The sequence below is a fragment of the Grammomys surdaster genome, unplaced genomic scaffold (assembly GCF_004785775.1).
Source record: "Grammomys surdaster isolate TR1022 unplaced genomic scaffold, NIH_TR_1.0 141, whole genome shotgun sequence".
Classification (NCBI taxonomy): Eukaryota; Metazoa; Chordata; class Mammalia; order Rodentia; family Muridae; genus Grammomys; species Grammomys surdaster.
The window spans coordinates 1926586-1946862 of record NW_021604599.1 but is presented as its reverse complement, the minus strand read 5'-3'; the positions used below and the strand labels follow the sequence as shown (position 1 = coordinate 1946862).

Sequence of the window (20277 nt, the reverse complement as noted above, 5' to 3'; positions counted from 1 at the left end):
TATCTATCTATCTATCTATCTATCTATCTATCTATCTATCTATCTATTCATTCACTTTATTTCCCAATTGAAGCTTCCCCTCCTCCCAGTTCCCTTTCAAACAGTCCCGAACCCCTCACCTTCTCTTCTGAGAAGAGAAAGTTCCCTCCTGGGGAGACAACCCAACCTGGCACCTCAAGTCTCTGCAGGACTAAGTATTTCCTCTCCCACTAAGGCCAAGCAAGACATTTCAGTTAGGGGAGCAGGATCCACAGACAGATAAGTCCCTGATCCAGTTGTTGGGGACTCCCATGAAGACCAAGCTATATTCTGTAAGGTGAGTGATTTTAATGGTGTTATTTAAATACAGATTCACAAATGCAGAGACACAGAAGAGTAAATCTGAAATATCCTGTGTGTTCAATATTGGTAGTTTAAATATGGTTGCAAGTTGCATAGGGAAACGAATGCAGAAGGGGAAGGGAGAAAGAACAAAGGCAAGGGAGGAAAGTGGAAGATGGGGCAGGAAGAAAGGGAAAGAGACGGGGAAGGAAATAACAACCCTTTCTCATCAAGAATGTTAACATTTGTAGACATTTTTCTTAAGAGGCGTCAGCTGAAAGTCTGCTGCTCCTCACTCTAGGAAAAGTGTCTGTTTGGGGACATTATGGTGATTGACTCAGTGGGTAATAATTTCAGTTATTAAGATGTTTTCAGTATTACACCAAAACATCTTTCTGAAGGGAGCTGATTACTCAGTGGTATGTCTAAAATGTGTATAATTTTGTTCTTCGATTGCAATGTGATGATACTCTTGTCTAAAGAGAAATGGGCTTTAAAACTCTGAGGAAGACGAAAGTCCAAACAGATGGACTTCAAGTAGCCAGGATTGACATGTTGCCAACAAAGAAAAGCGTTCACATACATTCTACAGTTTATATAGCACTTTTTATAAGACATGTATGCATTTGAACCTAACATATTCATGTTAGTTGACTAAATCCTTGTGCTTGACTATAATCCTAATCCTATCTTGACACAAGGTTTAATAATTGTGAGTAGGCAATTAGACTCTGTGGGTTAAAAAAAGATAAAAATAATAAAAATAAAACTTAACCAGATTCTGTCAAATTCAAAATAGGGAATTCAAGAGGTCACATGACTGTGACATCTGTCACTCCATTGGATTACTGGGGTTGATGCAGCCGGTCTGGCTCCTTACCTTGGTGTCTCCTCCCTCCCTCAGAGTCTCACATTTGTCTCTCTCAATGCTGTGAACTCTATGGCTGGTGGAAGAGAATGACGTTGCCCAAGGATGATCCTCCCAGACCAGAGAAGGAGCATCCTTCAGTCAAGGGTATACGAGCAGCTGTACTCCTGTGCTAAATACCTCCAAATAAGTTCTCGAATTCCAAATATGGTTACAAAATTAATTACTTATGTAAAGCAGGTCTGTTTTCTTGATTATGTCTTTATATAAGGCAATAATCTATTCTAAACAATTTAATTATAATACAGAGAATAAATGGAAATTTTAAATAAAAATGGTTTTTTGAGTTTTTAATTGACATATATACATAAATTATATGTTTATATGTATGTGTATGTATCTAATAATCATTTTATTTTTCCATTAATTTATACATTCACTTTACATCCCTATTGCTACCCCCTCCTCCCTGTCCCCTACTCTCACAGTTCCTCCCACCTCCCCTTCTCTTCTGAGAGAGTGGAAGCCTTCATTGGGTATCCTCCAACCCTGGCATATCAAGTCTCTTTTTGGCTAATATCCACTTATAAGTGAGGATTTACCACGCATGTCCTTTGGGTCTGTGTTACCTCACTCAGTATGATATTTTTTAGTTCCATCCATTTGCCTGAAAAATTGATAATGTCCTTTTAAAAAAAAATAGCTAATAGTATTCTGTTGTGTGTGAACCGAATTTTCTATATCCATTCTTCAGTTGAGGAGTTTCTGGGTGTTTATAGTTTCCAGCTGTTGTGAATAAAGTTGCTATAATCAAAGTGGAAAATGTGTCCTTGTGGTATGGTACATCTTTTGGGTATATGCAAAGGTATAGCTGTGTCTTTAGATAGAAATATTTCCAATTTTCTGAGAAACAACCAGATTGATTTCCAAAGTGGTTGTACAAGTTTTCACTTCCACCAGCAATGGAGGAGTACTCCCTTTATTCCATATCCTCATCAACATGTATGGTTACCTGAGATTTTGATCCTAGCCATTCTAATTGTTTTAAGGGTCGTTTTGATTTACATTTCCCTGGTCACTAAGGACTTTGTTCATTTCTTTAAGTGCTTCTCAGCCATTCAAGATTTCTCTGTTGTGAATTCTCTGTTTATTTCTATACCCCATATGTTTTGATTGGATTGTTTAGTTTTTTGGTGGTTAGCTTCTCAAGTTCTTTATATATTTTGAATATTACCCTTCTATCAGATGTGGGATTAGTGAAGGTTTTTCTCCCAATCTGTAGGTTACCAATGTGTCCTATTGACTATGTCCTTTGCCTTACAGAAGCTTTCTAGTTTCACGAGGTCCCATTAGTAATTCTGATTTTAGAGCCTGAGCCATTGAAGTTCTGTTTAGGAAATTTCCCCCTGTGCCAATGACTTCAAGGCTCTTTCCCACTTTCTCTTCTATTAGATTCAGTGTATCTGGTTTTTATGTTGAGATCTCTGATCTACTTGGACTTGAGCTTTGTGTAAAGTGACAAATATGGATCTATTTTCATTTTTTCTACATACAGACTGCCAGTTAGACCAGCACCATTTATTGAAGATGCTTTCTTTTTTCCATTATATATGTTTGGCTTCTTTCTCAGCCTATTTATCATTTGTATAAAGGAGGGCTCCTAATTTTTTTTGTAGCTAATTTGTATTTATCCATTTTGCTGAAGGTGTTTATCAGTTGTAGGAATTCTTTGGTAGAGTTTTGGGGGTCACTTATGTATACTATCATATCATCTGTGAAAACCAGTTCTTTGAATTCTTCCTTTCCAATTGAATCCCTTTGATCTCTTTTAATTGTCTTATTGCTCTAAATAAAACTTCAAGTACTATATTGAAGAGATACAGAGTGGACAACCTTGCCTTGTCCCTAATTTTAGTGGAACTGCTTTAAGTTTCTCTCCATTTAATTTGATATTAGTTATTGGCTTGATGTATATTGGCTTTATTATATTTAGGTGTGTGCCTTGTGTCTCTGATCTCTTCAAGACTTTTAACATGAAGGTGTGTTGGATTTTGTCAAAGGCTTCTTTAGTATCTAATGAGATAGTCATGTGGTTTTTTTTCTTTCAATTTGTTTACATGGCAGATTACATTAATGATTTTTTCATATATTGAGCCATCCTTTCTTCTCTGTGTTGAAGCCTACTTGATCCTGATGGATGATATTTTCAATAATCATCTTAAAAGGTAGCCTTTGGACTGTTGAGATGGCTCAATGGATGAAGGCACTTGCTACCAAGCCTACATTAGATCCTTGAAACTCGCATGGTGGAAGAAGAGAATCGACTCTTGTGAGTTGCCCTCTGACATCAGCACACATGATATGGCACAGGCACACATGCATGTGCATACACACACACACACACACACACACACACAAACACACACACACACACACACACACTAGACCAAATGTATAAATTTAAAGTATATAAATAACGCAGAGCATAAGAGCAAAGTAAATAATTATCACTCACTGTTCCAAACTATCACCATACATTTAGCTAATATTATAAACAAATATGTAATTTAAAATAATCTAAGCAAATCAATAACCTAAGCATCTCCTGGTTTACTTTAAGCTATTTTCAAAGTGATCAGGATGGCTTAGGAGGACTGATTCTCTGAACAATGTCATCTTTTCTTCAGCAAGCCCAGGACTCTCTACTCTTTCCACCTTGTCATGGTAGATGACACTTATCTGAAAGAAATTTCACAGAACCTGTAAGATTCTGAATAAAGTTTCTTGGAAAAGAACTATTTTTCAAGCATTCAAGGAATGATTGTGAATCAAAAAGTCAGTGAACTATCATCTGCAAACCCAAGTGATGCATACTACACATTTTATAAATAAAATTTTGTTAGAACACAGACACATTTACTTTTCTATGTACTGTGTTATTCCCTACAGCTGTTTTCACATGTACAGCGAGGTTGAACAACTATAATAGATCACATACAGCCTGAAAAGTTGGAAGTATTTATGTCTGACACATCACATGAACATTTTGTTAAACCACTTTCTAGACTGTTCTCTTCCTCTTACACTTCCACCATTGTATTGAATCTATCTGACTACTGCTGGTTCTGGTTTCAATACTTTGAAGGTAATCCCATTAATGTTCTTTTGTTTCATCCACATGTGCCTGTGTTGGGATAGGCTTATTTTATTTTGTGGACACTCTTCCTTATAAGTAGGTGAGACAAATCAGGTGATGTCACTATTCTGCTGGCATCTACAACCCACTCTAATTTCTTCCATGCACTTGCCTTAGAACAAATGTTATATGTCTGCAATGTTCTTTGCCCATATGTTCACATAGGGTTTCCTTAATACCATTCAAATCTCAGATCAAGTGTATCCTCTTTAGACAGGTTCTCTCAGAGAATCGAATACCATTTACTCTTTAATCCAAAGCCTTGCTGATAATTCACTGTCACTCTAACTCATTATCACTTACCACCACCTATAAACAGCTCTATTCAAATATTGGTTGTCTTTCCCACACCAAAATCTAGATTTCCAATCCACCAGTAGTTCTTTGTTTACTGCAAGATCACCTGCTTATAATAAAAACTTGAAAGGACAGGGAAGATGGATGCATCCTTTGATTTATTCATTGCCAGTCTAAGCATGTGATCAGAAGATGACAAGCAAAGTTTGCCCTTTTCTGACACAAACTTTTATTTCTAACCCTAGGTGTGTTTCTTTGAGAATTCATCTATATAAAATATAAAATATGAATATTCAGGACAAAATCTTAGTGTCAGTGAATACTCTAACTACGTTTTAATTCCTAATAAAGAAATATTTCAGTGAAAAATTACACTTAAAATCAGGTACATCAAAGCACATGAGTTAGAACCACGAGGACTTCCCTCATGTTACTGTATCTTCAGCAATCAATGGATCTATGAATTACTCCTCCATTGACTGTCTGAATAAAACATCACTGTGTGGAAAGTTAATATTGACTTCTCATAGATATCTCACTGATTTTATCAAGATAATACTAAATTATTTAACCTTTATAATAACATAGAAGACTCTCAATTCCAAGAACAACTTAAGATCTGTCTTGTAACAAGAATCACAAATTGGTAGACATTTGACTTTTTCTAGATTTTTCAATTTTTAAAATAAACACTAGGGCATTATAAAATCTCTCACAAATTATATCTTTTTAAACATAGTTTCTTAAAACTAATTTAAAATTATCAATTCATTTAGTCTACCAAAGCTCTTCTCCAAGTGGACTAAAGAAAAATAACCTTCATTTATTTAAACGATTAAAATATATAGTTAATGCATTCCCTATTTATTATATCAGATTTTAAAGAACATTAATAACTGCCTGTTTAAAACTGTATGACATTTACAGTTTGTATAGAAAAACACCTGTAATTACAAAGCAGAATGAAAGTTAAAAATGAACACTTAGACAGTACAATAAATTTATCCCATAGTATCTTTTTTTGGAAAGTTTTTATATATGGCCTAAAATTCTTAGAAGTAAAGATGCTAGTCACTAGCTTAGCAATCTTACAAAAATTTATTACTGAACTTTTTATTTTTGCCTTTATGAAATGACTGGCAAAAAGAAATTCTTGGTTGCTCATTCAGACTAGTTGCTAAGACTATATTGCTGAAGACACCATATATGTGGACTGCAAACTGGAACTGATCTGGAAGCTTCCTCCTCACTAGCTAGATTTCATAGTGCTAGAAAGTACTATACGAGCTTTGGGGGTGAGACTGGCACATCCAGCTATCAACTCCTCATGCTACAAATATCCATCTCCCAGGCAAGATGCACCTGCCGATTCAATAATGTCACAACTGTTAAGGAAGCAACAACCCATTCTGACAGGGTCTGGGGCCTGAGCCATGGGAAGGAATTAATTTTTCTTACTCTAAACATGGTCAAAGAGCCATTGCCAAGGAGGTCTTTGATCATTGGGGTAAACTTAATACTTTGCTTTAGCTAAATTGTCAGTGTGTCAAATCACCTTTTAAATACATTTATAGTGACATACAAATGCTCCTTCCAGCTTGAATCAGAGAGCTTTTGTTTGCAATGTGGGTAGTGACTACGAAGACACATGGCTGCTTGGGATGCTGAGAGTAAGTTGAGTGCTCAGGCATTGATACCTTTCACTTCTGAGGCTCAGAGAACATTGCAAAAGAGGGGCTGGCAATAATGTAAGAGCCAGAAGAGAATGGCCATCAAATAGTGTCTGTTGGGCTCTGCACAGCCAATGCAATTACGAACCTACAGTAGCTTATTAACAGTCAATCACCAACTGCTGAGGAACTGAAGGAACCCTACCCTTCTGTGCTTATAATAGTTCTGTGGGAGGGGCAATCACTGTCTTCAGGAGTACTCACTAAAGAGTTCACTCAGGCTTTAAGAGATATTTCAAACTCATGGTCACACAGATGATTCTGGTTAATTCAGTGGGTCTCAAACAACAACAACAACAACAGCAGCAGGAGCAAAGGTCTTTTATGCGAAAGGGACCTATAGAAAGGAAGGTGGAATAGAGGTGGTAGATAGGGGCATTATAGACTTCGGAATGCACATGATATATAGATAAAATTGTCAAAGAATAAACAATAAAAATGAAAATAAACATGTTTCTCCCAGAATCATCAGATACAGGTAAAATATCCTTAAATATTATACATGAGTGCTTGTGGAGATTAATAAAAATATCAAGCAAAATATGAAGAAAAGCTAAACTATTTCTAATTTTATGTTTTTACATGGATTTTTTTTCTTTTTACAGATGAGGCAATCAAGGCTAAAACAACTCACTGAAGACCACAAGGTTGACCTTTTCCGTGGTATTTGAGCTCTTTATGTTTGCATATTGACTATTGCTGACAGCACTCTGCCTCCCCACGTAGAAGACTGAAGCAGATGATAGCTATCTGGGGCTTGGCATTGAAATCATACCTGTTCCCTGGCATCCAGCCTCCACAGCTAACCCACTCTAAAGAGGAATATGTTAACAGATCATCTGAATTCTCTACACATCCATCTATAAAAGCTCTAATGAGGGCAGCATATTACTCTCCTGGTGCTGCCATGCAAAATAAAAGAGACTACATTAAAAACAAACAGAAATTACTTCTTTAACAGTATAGAGACTGGATGCCAGAGACCAAGGACTGGGCAGGGTTGGTTTCTGGTGAGGTCTTTCTCCTGTTTCCTCAACACAGCATTTCAATGTGTGTGTGTGTGTGTGTGTGTGTGTGTGTGTGTGTGTGTTTCTGACTGTTACAGAACTCCAATCTTATGGGATTAGTCTATTATATACAATGACCTTACTTAACCTTAATTAATTCTTTTATGGCTGTGTCTAAATATAGTGACACTAGGTGTTAGGACCTTAATGCACAGATCAAGAGACATAATTAGTCTATAATAAGCACAATGAAGAAATACTAGGGGCAAACTGGAAGATACATTTTCTTGTGTCACTGTTTTTTTGAAAATGTTTGCTTCTATATTTTCTTTAGGTTCATACAATATACATTTAAAATTCACATTGTATACTCCTTGTACATAGTATTATGTTACTTAAAGACATTTTCATATGTATATTGTACACTGAAGAAATTTTAAAAAACGCCACAACTTTCTTGGATCTAGGCATGGATATAAGACTATTAACATTTTAAAAACAAACCATAAAACCAAGAAATCATAACTCTACTCATTGTTAATAACTATGATGATCACCTAAGATTTTAATATGTTTTAAATTCACAGGTGGTGACAGCAAAATTAAAATTGAGCAGATTCCTATTACATCATGAGGATTAGCTTGAAGATGTTCTCATGAGTGGATTACGAACTGTCCAGCAACTAAACATGAGAGTCTTGAGAGCCTGCACGCCTTCCCTAGCCAGCCTCTCTGATGGAAGTATTACTTTCTTATTTCTGGAGCTTCTGCTGCTCGTTCATCAAGGTCAATTCAAGCATTAGTTACCAACTATCTAACATCTGTCTCAAATCTCAGGTTTACTTTCTTTAAATTTTCTTTCATTTCTTCAGTGTCTGTGTGTGGTGTGTGTGTGTGTGTGTGTGTCTCCAGAAGAGGCTGTCAGATCCTCTGGAGCTTGAGTTATAGGGGACTGTGAGCCACCCAGTGTGGGTGCTGAGAACTGAACTTGGGTCCCCTGGAAGGGCTGGAGGCACTCAGCCTCTGAGCCATCTCTATTCCTTTTGTGTTATGCACAAATTATTTCATCTTTCTCCTCCAGACTCAAAACCCTTCAGCAATATCTTTTCCACTGATTGCCTCCCAGTGGGCTCTTCTTTAAATCAATAGGCAGAATAATGTCTCTAACCCTACACCATAAAATATCCTTTATGGCCAGACAGTCAGTCAAAGTAAAGAGTCCTACTGTCCTGTGCCCTTTTTCACTTTATTCTTCAACATACCCCAAGCTAGCATTTATTTCATCTTCCCTTCACTCTGATTCTAACTTTCCATCAGAGTGGTCATTATTGTTAGTCTGGTGATCTTCCTGCAGGTCCCATCCTCCGTGTGCTGTCTAAGCTTCCAGAGGAGAATGGCAGCAATCCCTGGATGTGGGGGATTTGAGTTTGCACAGCCGCACTTGTTGCTGCCCTGCCCCTGACTGCCCCTCACTCATCTTCTCCCTCTGTGGTTTCACCTCTCTCACCACATATCACACATAACACACACACACAGACACACACACACACACACACACACACACACACACACACACACATCTCCCTCTGTCATCTTGCTAATCTAAGTTACTGAAGTATTTGTCTTTGCTATCTTTTTCTAATCCACCAATAGAATCATTTTCCTTAAATACCTAAGGTCTTGCATATATTTAATCTTTTATGCTAGCTTTATCTCATGGAACCTCACACCTCTACCAAGTACCCAGTTCCTGTATTTTGTGAAGAACTTACTTTAGGATTTCTTATACTCCTCTAGCCTGGTGTTTTTGATCAGCTAATTCTCCTAGCAGTAGAGAGATGCCCAGGGCATTATGTGATGTTTAGGAGAAGTCCTGACCTCTGTCTACAAGACATGAGCAGCAAATCTATTGTAACAACAAAACTGCCTCCGGACATTGCCAGTGTCCCCAGGTTAGCAACAGTAGACATGAGACACATCTTGGGAGATTTATATAATGATCTAGAAACTGTATCTTCAGGAAACAATACCAGATATTGTTACTACGATCTGATTCTTATGTAGTCTACTAGTCAAATCTCTCTTTAAAGGTTTGCAAAAGCTAAGTCGGTTCTTAAGCCTTCAGTTCAGTCCCTCACACTACCATTGAACTCTTCAGATCCAGGCATCTGCCACATTTGAGTGTGTTACCTATTCTTACTTACGGCTCATATTTAGCTTACCCATAGCTGCCTATGCCAGCTTCTCTCCCTCTAATCACTATGCCTCTCATCTTCCTGATTACTTATCCTTTACTGCAATTCAGAATGCAAATTTTGGTCTTCTCTACGAATGCTCCTTTTTACTGGAGCCCCTCAAGGCCACCTTTGTAATCCCCTTTGAACTCTTAGCCCCTTTGCCTCTTACTCAGGCTACTTAGAGCCCACTTACAGCCTAGTGTAAAAGGTTACATGTGATTCTTTCTTATATACCTTTGACTGCTTCTATTCTATTTGTCTTTTAAAAAAAACCCACAAAGAGAATCAAGCTTCCCACTTAATTTGTTGGAATAAAGGCAATAGCCAAAACAGGATATAGAAGGCAGATAATCCTGAAATTCTAATTAGGGAGATGACTCTGCCCAAGTCTTTGAGTTTCTCTAGTTCTCAGTTGAACTCCCTTTCTAGAATGTCTTGTTTAGTGACTTCTCCCCGCCATCCAAAGGGCTATTATGAGGATTAACAGATGATGGTATTGAAACAAAATGTCCCTTAGGGTGGAGATGCCAGCCTCAGAGCCTGACATCCTCCCTGAACTAGTGCTGAGAGAAGACAACCGATTGTGATTGTTACAAGCTGACCTTTGTCTCAAATGTACAAGATGGCAGGAACATGTGTGTACATTCATGTACAAGTGTAGGTACACACACACACACACACATATCCCAAAATCATCACATGTAAATACTCATATTCATGAATTATCTTTTGTCAGCTTTTTCCGTTCTACCACTAATGGCACTATGTGTCATCAATACACTGAATCTTCTGAGGTCGATTCTCTGGCTCTGCAGCATGTTTTATACTTGGATAATTTCCACTGTTTCTGTAGTATCCCCTTCCTTCCCTGGCACCCAGTTCACCTTTAGTATTTACGCTTGACACTTCAGAAGAAGCTCATCTTGACTTTTACACTTCTTTCAATTTTTCTAAAGCCTTTAAAATATATTATTCTTCCCTAGGATAAAAATGTAATAGCCAAACAATGCACAACTCTTCCATAGCTTTAGTTGTTAATAACTAAGCTCCCTGCAGCAACCAGAAGAGAAGAAAAATGTTAAATGTAGTTTTCTAGGGTTGAGGTAGATTTCAAACCTTGGGCTGACTCACCAAAATTTTGTCTGTTTTTCTTTTTCAATTATTTCACTTGTAAACTTAAGCTGACCGTGGTGCTTTGCTGCAATCTATTCTCATGACTGTCACTGAGGGGTACGCTATGTAATGGTTCTAGAAAATCTTCTGAAAATGTGCTGACCTTGGACACTGTAATTTCCCCACCATGGTGTGTCTCTTCAGGGAAATACTTCTGAAGGTAAGTAAAGCTGCCTAATGCACAGAATTCTTTATAAAAATACAGATAAAAATGACTTAAATATCTAAGCACAGCCAACGATATAAGAAGGCAAAGAAGCTGAGTTACTCTTAGAGTGAATCATCTGTGTGATGTGCTAAGTCAGGACATGAGTGTCACTGACTCACTTTACATGCTGTAAATTTTGGGACATGGCACCGGCTTTCTGAAGCTTTATTCATTTGAAGAGGAAAGAAACCATTCCTTGCAGATATGCTGTGAGAGAAATGATCAGTTTAATTAGTGCTTATCTGTCTCTCTACTTCTATGTGAGCCTCAGAGAATATTTATTGTGTTAAAGTTATCTCTGCATGTGGTCAAAGCAGGAAAAAAATCTAGGTGGAATGCTACTTAATTAAAAACAGTTGGTGAAGAAAAAAAGAAAAAATGGTGAAATTTAACAATATGTATTTTTGCTTTTTGCTTTTCTGAGTCTCATCTTCAGTGGTTATTACACACACACACACACACACACAGAGAGAGAGAGAGAGAGAGAGAGAGAGAGAGAGAGAGAGAGAGCGCATATTGGTGAGTGAGTGAAAAAGAGAACATCCTGTGAAAACAGAGAAATAAGACTCATTAACTGCTGTCATTCAGTTTCTTTCTCAGTGATAATGTATTATCCACCTCCAATTCGGCTCACAAGACAGTGTCTGTCTTGTCAAGTACTGTATCATGATTGGCCTTGGATAGTCTGCTATCTATTCAAATTAACTCAATTATATGGCTGTAGAAGGGCTTGCAGATAAGGTGAGCGTTGTATTTCATCCAGAGAGATAAGTTCTGAAAGGGCTTCCATTGTAACCCTTGGACAGAGATGGGGTGTCTCTGTTATTGTGGCTGATGCTAATTCAATTCATGTTCCCACACTTTGTATTTCAGATGGGTACCAACTGTGAGACATATTGAAAAGAAAAGGAAAGCCTTAGATCTTTTATGACCCAGCTGGGACTATAATGGCTGTCTCATCAGGAAAGTGTGCTTCCTAAAATAAGCAAAATCTGCTTAACTTTACCAAAAAAGAAAATGTGCAGTATCTGGAACAGATTTCAACTTTAATGATTTTACCATTTTTAAAAAACCTTAGACTTCTGAGAGTGCTCCTGGCCTCTGACCCATCTCCCCATCACCCCATACCACTACAAGAATCATTAGAATTGCACCACCCCCAAATAAACAGCTAGAACCACGGCTCAGACTGCCAAATGCAAAATTTCAAATGTTACTTATTTTAGGATTGCTGCTTAACGCTTAAATTTTAGAAAAATAAAATGTATTATTTCAGCTTATTCCATTATCCTTTCAGATCAATAGCCCATGAGTCTCAAAGCATTGCTGAATTTTCAAACAAATTTAAAAAAAAAACCACTGGATAAAAATGCAAGCTTCAGATTCATTGTAAACTTTCAAGTACTCACTGGGAAAATGGAATGATTTATTACTAGTATAACACAAAATAATGACTTAGGAACACAACACAAGCCTCTTAAATTTTAAGGGATTTATGAACTCCAGTGTCAACTTGCATCTGCCTTCTAAGTGTCAGAGAAAATCAAAGCACTTCTAACTGGTAGTGGTCACCTTATTCTGAGAACCCGAATGGACACAAACTTAGCCTGTCCACAGGAAAAGCAGTCGTTCTCTTTGTTGCAACCAGCTTTCTCTCACCCATCACTGACCACCTATAGACATCCACTGAGTTTCTGTACAAGAAACATTGCTCATCTGGAATACTTAACAATCACCCAAATCTGGTGTAGGCTCAAATCTAAAACTCTCAACCTTAATAGACATTCCTTAGGGCTGTTGTGACTTTAATAGTCTGTGCCAGTTCTCTGTGTTGTGACCAATCTTGCTCTCCTTCCCTTCCTTCAATGACAAATACATGATACAGCAGTAATGGCTCTCCAATGGCCCCATAGTTTCCAAAAAATGAAACTAGCTTTTTTACTTTGAGATACTAGGAGATTACTTTTAAAACTATGGGTTTGTTGGTTTTCTAGTGTATGTGTATGACAGATTTATCTCTGTATATGTGTGCATATGTATATGTATGTATTTATGTACATACTTATGCATATGAATGCCTGGTGCCTTCAGAAACAAGCAAAGGGTGTCAATCCCCTGGAACTGGAGTTACATATGACAGTTATGAGCCACCATGTGGGTGTTGGGATTAGAACTCTGGTCCTCAGCAAAAGCAGCAGGTGCTCTTACCCACTGAAACCCAACTCCAGCTCTTGTTAGATTTCTTGATGAGCTCTACCCAATTCTTCTTTCCAGACCCTGCTCTCAGCCTCTGTGTGATATTCTTCCAGTCTCTTCTCCAAGTCCTTCTTTTTTACTATGTTCTATCCACTACTACATAGAAGCCACTGAGGCTGTGCTTGTATATACCCTACTCTCCCGAGTCCCTGCCTTTATTTTCCCTCCTTTATTTGCAAAACTTCTGCTCAAACTTAAAAGAACCTAGCTCACATGTCACTTCATCTGAGCAGTTTTTTGAGATGCTTCAGGCAAAACACCATCTTCTATCCTAAGTTCTTACCAAGTATTTGTTCACACTTGAATTGTTAGAATCACAAATCAGGATTAGAAAGGAGAAGCTGTTGCTATTCATCTTCAACTTCCTGGGTGGTGGAATAGGATTTGTTCCCTCTCCTGTCTTTTATTTTTGCTTGCATTGTTTCTGTAAGTAGAGTCTTGTTATGGTAAGCCAGACTGGCTTTGCACTCATGATGGTTCTCAGGCCTTAGCCACTCATCCATGGGGATGATGGGTGTGAAAAACTCATGCTCAGAGTTTTTCAGCTGTTATGCTGCCTTTGAGAATGTGCCTTACATTTTAAATAATTCTCCCTTGCTGAGTAGCAATGACATGCTGTCAGCGCTGGAGAAACAAAGCAAGAATGAAGCATTTGGCTTCCTCATCCTTGTGTGTGCTTGTATTTCTCCCAGCATCCATTTCATAGCACCCAATGGCCAGAAGACTTTCTCTGACATAGCTTTTCATTTGTCTGGGAGTAGCTTCACCAGGAACATTATATTGGGATTCTGGGTACAATTTCTATTGGCATGACACTGTAGCTACTTTATGGCTGTCGCTTGTTGACTGTATGCTTCCTGGCTAGGATGGGTTTTTTGGCCATGGGATGCTAGCTAGACAATGTCTGGGGACACTTTTCTTATCACTGGATGAATTAGTAGTATTAAGCAGAGAGTACTGGTTAGGATGTTGTTAAACATTATAGAGCGTAGAAGACATGCCATCACTCCTTGCTCCAAACACCAACCCATAACACAAAACACAAGTACCTGGTCCTTAAATATCAAGGGCTGTGATTTTTAAACATTTTATGACTATTGTTTTATGTGTTTGGGTATTTTGTTTGTATGTATGTCTGTTCATCATCAATGTGCATATGTACAGGGCCCACATTAGCCAGGAGTGGGTACCAGATGCCCTGGAAGCGGTGTTACACACCTTGTGAGATCTATGCGGATGCTGAGCATTGAACCTGGGTTCTTCAAAAGAGCAGACAGTCATGTTCTTTCCTACTGAACCATCTCTCTCCAACCCTCAACAAAAGTAGGTTTTAGATACCATGGTCAACAACAAGGTCCAGTTCTTAGTCTCCATAGGGCCAAGAGAAGAGAGGTGAGGGCAGAAGTATGGGCAGATTAGAGCCTTTGGGCACGTTGCTTTGGGGCTGCTTTGAGTCCTCCTTACTGCTGCCGTTTCCATGGGGTTTCGGCTTCTCAATAAACACACCTTATCACCCTACTGTCTACTATAGTTTCTGTTTACAGTTTGCCCTCCACGTTCAAATGACGCAGATAATCGTCACATGCCGTGAGGTGTATAGCTCAACCCTCAGCAACAAAGAGCTGGAAATCTATCCTCCTCCTGTGGTGCAGCTCTCAATTCTTAACTAGAGGATTTGTAAGAGTAGTTTTCGAAGTTTTTCTACTCTAAAATTCCAAGACCTACCAAAATGCACTAAAATGTTAGAGCAGGAATTGAGTATCTATCTTATTAGTCGTTATAGTTAAACAATGCAATTGAGCGTTACTCCTGGGCTTTGCGCCTCACCTGCAGAACAGAGTTCATCTAGACAAGCGGTTACAAAATGGCAGCTTTGGAGCCAATTGACAGACAAGCTTTAGTAACAAAGTACACTCCAGTAACCTGAGCAGGTTAGTATCTGTCCTCCTTAGAGGATGCTTGGCTTCTCTCTCCTTCTTAAACATCTTTTATGCTCTTTTCTAATCCCTGATGAATTTTTCTTTTCTTTTTTTTATTGTGTTAAAAATTTTATTAGTTCTTTAGAAATTTCAAACAGTGATCTTTTTTATTTATTTTTTAAGATATAACTATGTCACTCTCTCCCTTTTCCCTCTTCCCTCCAAGCCCTCTTATACTCTGCCTCACTCCTTAAATCCACAACTGTGTTTTCTTTAAATGTTCTTTCTCTCTAAATACAAGTGTATATACATGTATGCACATACAACTTGCTGATTCCAATTAGTGTTGCTTGTTTGTCTATAATTTCATGGCTGACTATTCAGTAATGGTTAACCAACCAAGACCTGTCGAGTCTTTCTTTCTCTCTCTCTCTCTCTCTCTCTCTCTCTTTCCTTCCTCCCTCCCTCCCTCCCTCCCTCCCTCTTTCTTTCTTTCTTTCTTTCTTTCTTTCTTTCTTTCTTTCTTTCTTTCTTTCTTTAAATGCAAGGAATCATTTATTTTACAGAAGTCTACAAAGATGGAGAGACCCCAAAGTGAGTTCACAGGCCCGATTTAAAGCACGTTAGGGGAATTCCAGGGAGGGGTAGGTGACCTCTATCTTTGTCGGTTGGCTCTATCTCTAGGCACATTCCAGAATCATTGCTGGGCTGTGAAAGTCTGAAGCCTGTCATGGAGTCAGCCTAACCCATCTCAATAGCTAGTTATTAATCTATTTAAATTACTTAACTCTGCTTGGTTTAATTTTGCTGATTATATACATCTAGAAATTCATCCATTTCATTTAGATTTCCCAAGTTAGTCAGATACATGCCTTCAGGGTATGTCCTTCCTAATGGTTTTCTGAGTTTTATTGGTATCTGCTGTACTGTCTCTCTTTTCATCTCTAATTTTATTAATTTGGGTTCTTTCTTTTGATTAGTTTGGCTTAGGGTTTATCCATCTCTTTCAAAGAACCAACTATTCAGCTTACACATTCTTTGTGTAACTTTATTTCTAATTCACTTCTGCTTTCCTCTTATTTTAATTATTTCTGTTTTCTATTTTAGATTTGCCTTTTTCTTGTTTTTCTAAGGCCCTGAGGTACAGCACCAAGTTATTTGAGATGTATCTGATTTTTTTCTTTTAATGTAGGCATTTATAAGATTCTTATGACTAGTTTTATTTTATGCCCTAGGTTTTAGAATATGTTAAGTTTTGTCATTTCCCATCAAGATATTAATGATTTTGGAATATGAATAGAGTTCAGAAGTTTCTGAGAGAAACTCTGCTCTTCAGGTAACAGAGTAGGGTGAGAAATCATTCATATAATTGCATTGAAATTTCATAAATGGCAAGTATATCGCTAGGGATGGCTAATTCAGGAAAGATCAGCAGAGAGCTCTGGTCTAGTGGCTGAGTTGAGTCTGGGGCTCCTCTGGGGACATCCCAGCCAGGGATGCTATCTGTCATTGCTTGAGGGGCCAGCAATAGTAGATGACCTATGACTACTTTAAGTCACTTCGACAGGCAAGCATCACAAAGAGCTGTCCCTCCATCTTTTTTCCATGACTTCAAACCACACTGACTCCTCATAAAATAGTCTTTTTTAATATGGAAATGTGCTTATTTTGTCATTGGATCACACTCGTTAAGGACAGGCTATAATTCAACTCACATCATTAAGCTAAACTAACAGAGTCTTTCTTCTAAACTTCTGGATTTTATCTTTTCCTATTTAAAGTGTCTTGGAAAAGCATACTAGTCAGTAACAGATCCATTTTTAAAAAAAGACGAGGCTAAATGATTGCAGCAGACAGCGTTCTAACAAGACACATTTGTTTTCTTGTAATCACCCTGCCAATATCCTCACATCACCCCAATGTTCTTTCAGGAAAAATGAACCAAAACAAAATTCACTTAGATTGTAGGAAAGGCTAAGGCCATGACATATCTTAAGTTTATCACCCTCTCAGTTAAGTAATACAGTAGTCCTATCATGTGGACAGAGAATGGCTATACAAAGAAGAAAACACAGGTGATCCAGGTGGATAAATTACCACTGCTACATAGTCCATCAAGAAACCAAGCCGGTTTATGTGGTCTCTAAATCTTTCCTCTACCATCCTCATTCCCTGACAGTGTCTGCCAACCAAAAACAGCCTTCTGGATTTCCACTTGCTTTCTAGTCTTCAGGGGACATATTATCAAAATCAGATTACTCTTAGAGTCCAGAAATATCTTAATCTCAAATTAGGCTGTACCAAAACGAATGCAAAGGCTAAAGGGAAGGCCTGGAAAATAAAAGAATGGAATTAAGACCACAGAGATGAAAAATGGTTGTGTATGTGGCAGGAATGGTAAAGAGATTTGATGCCTTCAGAGCAAATGGAGGAGGACATGGGAACATCAGACATGATGTCAAAGCTGGAAAGACAGCCAGTCAGAAGGCATTAGAGGACCAACACTGGAGGGCCCTAAGATAGCAAATAGGCTATGAGGAAAATAATGGCCCAGAAATGCTGTTGGAGAACACAGGTGGGCACCTGGTCATTATTTTCTGATTTGTCAATGAGCATTTATTTTAAACAGAAGTCTGACATTCGTGATTGGTTACAATGTTGTTCTTTTGTTTCCCTCTAGGAAAGCATAACTGCAGCTTATGTAACATGGTACCATAGCTTGTAAATTAGTGAAGGTTGCTCCTTTTGCTGACAGTTCTAATGTCTGCCATCTGTTTGCACAGGATGACGCCCTAGTGCTCCTCTAATTGGACATAAATTAGGTACCAGCAGCAGTTTTGACAGAATCACTTCACTGCAGTTAGTTGGTTTCATTCATCCTTCTTCCTCCCTCCCTCCCTCCCTCCATCCCTCCCTCCCTCCTTCCCTCCCTCCCTCCCTCCCTCTCTCCCTCCCTCCCTTCCTTCTTTTCCTTTTTTTTCTCTTACTCTTTCTTTCTTCTATGGATTTAATGTTTTCTTGGAGACTCAACATCTTCCCTAAAAGTAGACTCATAAACTTTCTGGGTTCAAAGCTTCAACTTGCCTTTTTTGTGTTTATATTTTAAACTGGGACCCCCTTCTTTCCTCTCTTCTCTCTTTTTCCTTCTCTATTTAAGCAACTATATTTTATATTGGAATTTCCTTCTTTTTTTTTATGAGACATAGCTTTGGTGTTGACCAGAATGATTTGGAATTCATTACACAGCCCAGGCAGGCCTAGAGTCCATGATCATCCTTCGGCTTCAGCCTCCTGAGTGGTATTATAGGCATGGATCACCATGCCAGGTTCTACATGTATTTTTAATACACATTTTATTAATAAATTATAATATATATTTACTAGGTACAAGGAGATCTTTTAAAATGTATGTACAACGCAGTATAACTAAATCAAAACAGTAATTGTAAACGCCCTTTCACCTCTCATTTTTATAATACACCTCAAGTTTATTTTCATTGTTAGTTTATTTATTTTTGGGGACACAGGTTCTGTATATTTAGCCCAAGGTTGTTTTGAATCTCTCTGTAGTATGCTGGACTCAAACTCATAATCTGTCTTCCTCAGCCTTCTGTCTTGTTGTTTTCTCTAAATACATAAAACAACAGTTGGGTGTGGTGGTGCTCACCTTTAATCTAAGAATTCAGAAGGCAGAGGCAAGCAGATCTCTGTGATTTTAAGACCAGCCTGGTACATATAGTTGGTTCTAGTCAGCCAGACCTTCACAGAGAGACATGTCTCAAAATCAAAGCAATAAGAACAACAACAACCAAGTACTATTATTTCTAACAGTTACTCTAAAGTGCTGCTCATGTTAACTAAGGCCCATTTATCCACTGGCTTCTTCTAATAGCCATCATTTTATGCTTCTCTTCTGAGTTCCATAATTGAGCTCAGGTGGTGTTATCTTTCTTTGCATGGACAATTTTATTTATCAGTCTTCCAGATTCACCCATGTTGCTACAAATGGCGGGACTTCACTCTTAAGTGGGTAATATTTACTGTATATGTATACTATATATTCTTTACTCATTTACCCATAGATGTGCACCTACCACACTGAGCGATAATTCTTAAACTTCCTGTCATGTTTATGTAGTTTATGATCTTGGAATCTGAGCAGTCAGCCTGTTCTCTCCATATGGTATAACCCTGTCTTGCCCAGCTTTCCTAGAAAACTCTTGGTTGTGAATTGATGTTTCACTAAGCCTATGTTGCTAACTTGGGATTTAATTTCTCTCTTCTCTAGAGATGTTCTCTTTCTGTACTGCCCTGTCTCCTGTGCTCTTGGCTTCTCTTTCACCTGTTTTCCTTCCCTTGAACAAACTTAGTTTCACCAGATTCTGATCTTTTCATCTATATCTCCGTTCATCTATATCATCTATACCATGGAATTCCGCCCCACCTGATGACTTCAGCTGTTAATTCTATGTAGGCAATGTTAACATTAGTTTTATGGCAGTGGTGGCAGGGTACCCCTGCCCACATCTGTGACTTCATCAGAGCATGTGTCCTACGCATCCAAGATTGCATGGCATTGGAGGTCATTCTCAGTGGAATATCATCGTGCCTCCCAAACTGGTCTCTCTCACATATCTCATTTCCTCTGTTCTAATAACATCTGTAATTTATTTCATGGTCTTTAACTTAGTCAGATTTTCAGCTCTTTGTTTTTAGCTTTTAAAAACCTATTCATAATAATGAATATATATTCCTCCTACAAATAGTCCTCTGATCATAAGCTGGAATTAGACTCCCAACTACATATTCTGTCTTCAAACCCTCCCTTCATATCTTACTTTATATAGTACTTTCTAAAAAGTCTACCATTTGGTATCATTTGTTAAAGGAATACCATTTTTACATTCAGTATTGCTGGGTAGCTTTTATAGCAAAATTTAGTATTTATAGCAACCCAGACTCATTATATCGGCACATATAGGTCTCATAAAATGTCTTCCAACAACCTTCACACAGTTATCTCCTTGTTAGTTGAAACTGGCTCATGGTTTCCTCATGAACTGCT

The 20277-nt window shown here is 38.1% G+C and overlaps 1 protein-coding gene and 1 long non-coding RNA gene across 3 annotated transcripts in view; one reads left to right on the top strand and one right to left on the bottom strand.

Annotated features, from left to right (window-relative positions):
• The window catches only part of Prkg1 (protein kinase cGMP-dependent 1), a 1042192-nt gene that overhangs the window by 113048 nt on the left and 908867 nt on the right, over positions 1 to 20277 (bottom strand). The window lies entirely within an intron of this gene.
• Positions 1 to 20277, top strand: part of LOC114618311 — a 74416-nt gene that overhangs the window by 34847 nt on the left and 19292 nt on the right. The window contains exons 2-4 of one of the 2 annotated variants that reach the window (XR_003710946.1): positions 7018 to 7075; positions 8007 to 8205; positions 10838 to 10989. This is a non-coding gene — a long non-coding RNA (uncharacterized LOC114618311). Of the gene's footprint in view, positions 1 to 7017; positions 7076 to 8006; positions 8206 to 8355; positions 10990 to 20277 lie in introns of those variants that run through there. The other variant, XR_003710945.1, reaches the window with a different exon arrangement.